Genomic DNA, 6,361 nt, shown 5'->3' on the forward strand with positions numbered 1-6,361 from the left:
AGAAAATTTATCAACTTCTGCATGAGGATCGTCGGAATACAATCAACGACATTGCTGATGCTGTTGATCTATTGTATGGGTCCATGCAGGCAATCCTAACGTCTGAATTGAACATGCGGCATGTCTCTATTAAGTTTGTTCCCCGCCTGCTGACCATTGAGCAGAAAGAACATCGAGTCGAAGTCTGTCAAGATCTCCGTCAGCGTGCCGCTGGTAACCCATCCTTCATGTCGAGGATCATCACCGGTGACGAGAGTTGGGTCTACGGGTACGACCTTGAAATGAAGAAACAGTGGACACAATAGAAGAGCCCTTCATCCCCACGACCGAAGAAGGCACTACGGAGCCGCAGCTCAATCAAGAACATGCTCATCGTTTATTGGGGGAGGGGTTGACGTCCACGGTATTGTGCGTCGAGAATTCGTCCCCACTACGGCCAAACAGTCGATCGAGAGTTCTACTGCGACGTTTTGAAGCGTTTGAGAGAGGACATTAGATGAAAGCGACAGGATTTGTGGAGCGCGAAGAATTATATTCTTCACAATAACAAGGCATCCAATCACCGAACTCTCGTCACTCGTGTGTTTCTCACCAAAAACAACATGGTGTCGCTTGTGCATCTGCCCTATTCGCCAGATTTAACACCTGCGGACTTCTATCTCTTCCCCAAGAGGAAAAAGCAGCTCAAAGGTCGCCGTTTTTACACCGTTGCCGAGATCCAGAGCGAATCCAGGCCGGATTCCAAAAGTGGCAGGAACGCTGGAACCAGTGTATTGCTGCGCAAGGTGACTATTTCGAAGTAGATGATGTTAAAACATAGGTAAATTTTTCAGGAGAGGATGTATTGCCGAATGCAAATAGTTCATGAAAACATGGGTGAGGGGAAGGTCCCAGATGGAAGCCAATAACAGAACTGCTCTGAAATGGAATTGGCAGGACTTCTACCAAAGGTATTGTCCGTTCCTATCACCCCATATCTCCTTTACAAAACAGAGTCGCGCACATGTTGCCTGTCTCGTTTCTCTATTTGTTTCTTTCGTTGTTCGAAAAAGAGTTCATCTTCCATGTTTTTCATTTTTATGTTCTCGTTTCTCATTTTGTTCACGTATTTTTTTTTGACGTCATGTACCCAAATATGCCTGTATGCATACATATATATGTAGGCATGTACATGTATGTCTGCATATATGCATATATATATATTATTTATATTATTATATGATCGAACGCCACGCATCCATTTCCAAGTAAGTTTTATCTTAATAATTCCTATACACACTCTACAACCTATCTCTCTGCGATCTCCCTCTCTTCTTCCTTTGTTTTTCTCTCTCACTCTTTCTCTAATCCTTCTCCTCTCTCCTTCACCGTTCCTTCTCTCTCTCTCTCTCTCTCTCTCTCTCTCTTCTCTCTCTCTCTCTCTCTCTCTCTGTTAGACAATATCGACGAGCACAGGGGAGGTAACTCATTGTTAAAGAGTTGCTTTCCCTATTGTCTTTGACAGCTCTACCCATCTATCTATCTATCTATCTATCTATCTATCTATCTATCTATCTGTCTATCTATCTATCTATCTATCTATCCATCTATCTATCTATCTATCCATCTATCTATCTATCTATCTATCTATCTATCTATCTATCTGATCGTGTAAAATTAATTTTGCTAGTTTTTTTTTGTGTGTATTTTTTTATTGTTTCTTCTAAAATTATGCCGACTTCACTAGCTTAAATCATTAACTAGCTTATTTCTCTAATGACATAAGAGAAACACTTTTTACTTAACGAACGTAGCGTTATTCTGACTGGATTTTAAAATATACAAATATAAATGTTATATCACGTGGAAACTACCAACATAACTGAAACTACCAACAAAAAAACTGACGAAACCAGCACTACAGTACTAGTTAACTAATCGATCTTCCCAAAGCACTGAGAGGCATTTTTTCATTTAAGCGTGACAGCTTAAATATGATTTACTTTCGTTTTTACCGTAAATATGGTTTAGAATATTTCCCTACATGGCCTTCTACATTGCCAAATAATACCATCGCTGATTTTTTTATCTTTCACCAAATACATTGCTAAACCACATGACAATACCTTTGAACGGACAATACCATTGGTAGAAGTCCTGCCAATCCCATTCCAGAGCAGTTCTGTTATTGGATTCCATCTGGGACCTTCCCCTCACCCATATTTTCATGAACTATTTGCATTTGGCAATACATCCTCTCCTTATGTTCCTTACGCAAGAGCCCATGTCGTCTGCACCAGTCAGTTGCTTTTTCATTGTCCATTAAATTAATAATCAAATCCGAATAATTTATGCAACTCACTGATGGAAAATTCATATTGAAATTGTAAATGTTAAAACACTAAATATAAACAACATGAAACTAAAACTAAATCATATTTAAGCTGTCACGCTTAAGCGATGGACAAAATCTGCCAGAAAATGTGATCGAAAATAATGTAAACAAACCGTTGCCGCCATCATTAAATTCTCGTGTGTCTCCAAAAGTAGAGTGGAAGGGGATAACTGTGGAATGTATTCAACTTAGAAACATCTTGGAACCACAGTTCGTAAAAGACTTTTCTACTTTTACGAAATTATCATTCAGCGACAGGCCATTCTCAACAAGATTAAGGGAAATTCTGCAGTTCTACTGATATCGACGATGTTGCTGGACGACACATAGAATCATGTGATGTGAATTACTGGAATATTAATACCCTCATATACACAACTGCTATCACTCTTAAAGAACACCTAGAAGAAAAATGCGGATCTTTTCGGTTTGAACGGCAGTTTTTAACATAATTTCTAGGTAACTAAAAAAATTTTAACTTCGTATACTGGTAGAATGTGTTTATAAAACATCTTTTTCTCTTGGCTTTATTGAGAAAATTCTATAGTTCGTAAGGTATTTGTTGTTTTTTTCTTCAATTTCTGCAATTTCAACCAATCAATTACGTCTATTGAGTTAAAAAACATTGTGCCGTATAAATATGTCCCTCGTTTAAGAAACACATTGGGCTTATTTACATTTGTGAAGAAAAGAAGATACCCTTCCCCCACCCCTAACCCCAACCCTAAAACAGATAGAAATGCAATAGATCAATACTAAGGTCATAATTATGGGTGACAATTTCATATGACACCGCTAGAAAAAACTGCCGTTCAAACCGAAAAGATCCAAAAATGCGGCCATACTGAAAGGAAGCAACAGAGAAAACAAAACTTGAAGAAACATCAAAAATCTGCGCCGCCAATTTGGATGGACGATACTAAAACGTAGGGAGAAAAATGAGTACCGCAAATTCTCCGTATAGTCCGTCCTTGAGTATAATACGCAGGGGATTTTTAGTGGGCTGTACCTCTGAAAAACCTAAACCTTGTGTATAATACGCACCCCTTCTCTAACTTGAGTCAAGGAGGTCTATATAACATCCTTGGTTTGTAAAAATGTATACGGTAACGTCCTTTATTATTATTGTATATATAACATAATGCAAATGTGTAGCTTTTTTGTGTATTTTGTTTGCAGAAAATAAAGAAATAACAGTAATAACGTTTAATAAATGTTACTTATTGCAAGTTATGGATGATTCTTTTATGACTTCATTGCTTTCAGGCTTAGCTTAAGCTATTTTCGCGTCCGACATCACAAAATGCGTCTGAATAAAAATTGCCGGACAGCAAATAGAGACTCGGACATTGCTTAGAAGATATTTTTCATTTTTAACCTCCTATATAGTACGCACTAGGGATTTTGACCTTTAAATTTTGGGGAATAAATGCGGATTATACTCGAGGATTTACAGTATACACCTCACCAATTACATCTTATGCATGAATTAACAAAACTCGATGATGACTCTTCATACCAAGCTCTTGAGCGAAAGCTAATTACTGTAAAGCACGGATCCGGGATGCTGAGCGAAAAGCTCCGCCACCGCAGGTAAAATTTTGAACAAGCCCTTTTAAATCAAGTTTGCTACCAACCCACAAGCATTACACTGAGAGATGAAGAAGGAAAACATTATTGTTATGAAAACTCCCTCTCAAGAAGATCTTGAATCATTCTGGTCTAAAATCTGGAATGAAAAGGAGGATTTCTATCTTAATGACACCGACAATAAAATATACCGCATTGACATACCCTAAGAAGACCTGGATGTGAAACGCCCGGATGCGTGCGTTCGTGTGTATACATATGTACATATGTATTTGTGTACAACAACTGTATGCATGCATGAATCGATATATACGCATGCGTGTGTGATGTATGTATTTATGTATGTATGTATGTATGTATGTATGTATGTATGTATGTATGTATCGGTCTGCTCGCCGAGCCATCGGGGTGGTATCATTCAAAAGATACAACAATGCGAGAAAGCGCATTGCGACCAGATATATATATATATATATATATATATATATATATATATATATATATATATTATATATATATATATATATAATATATATATATATATCCTACAGTAGAGGCGCAATGGCCCAGTGGTTAGTGTAGCGGACTCACGGTCATAGGATCGGTTTTTCGATTCCCTGATCGAGTGTTGTGAGTGTTTATTGAGCGAAAACACCTAAAGCTCCACGAGGCTCCGGCAGTGGAAGGAATGGCAAACCCTGCTGTACTCTTTCACCACAACTTTCTCTCACTCTTTCTTCCTGTGTCTGTTGTACCTGTATTTCAAAGGGCTAGCCTTGTCCCACTCTGTGTCACGCTGAATCTCCCCGAGAACTACGTTAAGGGGTACACGTGTCTGTGGAGTGCTCAGCCACTTGCACGTTAATTGCACGAGCAGGCTTTTCCGTTGATCGGATCAACTGGAACCCTCGTCGTCGTAACTGACGGAGTGCCACGACTATCCTACAATAAAACGTGCTTAATACTGATTGAATTATATTGATGCATTAATATCGATGGGAGAGATAATAAAATCGTGAGGTGGCTATGAGGCTTATTTATCTTTGAATCATAAGAGAACGCAATACCCATAAATTTTCACAGGACACCCGAAGATAGTTGAAGGGAGGAAGGTATCCTCAAACTGGCGGTCTATTCCAAATGTCTGCAACAAGGTAGACACTGGACTAGACAGTGGTATTAAACCTGACGAAGGATTCAGTCTCGCACCTCAATATATTTCTTAGTATTTCTTTATATTGACTACATAATCATAATAAGATCATATATACCACCTGGGGATGCTGAAAAGGGTATCGTGAAACGTCTGGTTGGAGACCTAACCTTTCGAGTTCTTTTACAGAGCTTGGAAAACCTGAAGGACAGCTGCAATAAGTGTGAATCTGAGAGGAGAATACGTTAAATAAAATCATAATTTACTAATCTTCCTATATTTTCTTTTACTCAAAGCATCCCCTCGTATATCTTCCCAAGACATTACATTTTGAATTAGTGAGGCTCATGTATTTGGATGAGTTTGTAAAAATGTGAAGAGAAGAGAAATTTCGAATACCGTAAATCCCTGAGTATAATTGGGATTTTTTTCCTAAAATTTAAAGGTCAAAATCCCTAGTGCGTACTATATACGAAGTTAAAAATGAAAATTATTTTCTAAGCAATGTCCGAGTCTCTATTTGCTGTCTGGCTATGTTTATTCAGACGCATTTTGTGATGTCGGACGCGAAAATACCTTAAGCTAAGCCTGAAAGCAATGAAGTCATAAAAGAATCATCCATAACTTGCAGTAAGCAACATTTATTAAACGTTATTACTGTTATTTCTTTATTTTCTGCAAACAAAATGCACAGAAAAGCTACACGTTTGCATTATATATACAATAATAATAAAGGACGTTACTGTATACATTTTTACAAACCAAGGACGTTATATAGACCTCCTTGAGTGAAGTTAGAGAAAGGGTGCGTATTATACACGAGGTTTAGGTTTTTCAGAGGTACAGCCCACTAAAAATCCCCTGCGTATTATACTCAAGGACGGACTATACTCGAGGACTATAACATAAGGACTTTTCTAAACTCACAAACTTCACTAACGGTGAGTAACATCATCATTTTCCATGGTTTCTACCGTTTCCTGTTTAATTAAATGTTTCGATTAATTGCAGTTCAATTGTAGCTTCAACAGCGATAAACCTAATATATATGTATATGCAGTGAACCTTATAGATATGTACGAGTATAAGCAGGGAATTGCGTTAAAACTGTGAATTGCAGTTGAACTGAGAGTAATCTCCCTTGCATTATTGTAGTCTCCATTTTAATCGCACAAGTTACTTCCCTTTGACTATAACCTTATTAGATTCACTTCAACATTTTACTTTCATTTGCCAAAATATTT

The sequence above is a fragment of the Octopus sinensis genome, linkage group LG1 (assembly GCF_006345805.1).
Source record: "Octopus sinensis linkage group LG1, ASM634580v1, whole genome shotgun sequence".
NCBI classification, from domain to species: domain Eukaryota; kingdom Metazoa; phylum Mollusca; class Cephalopoda; order Octopoda; family Octopodidae; genus Octopus; species Octopus sinensis.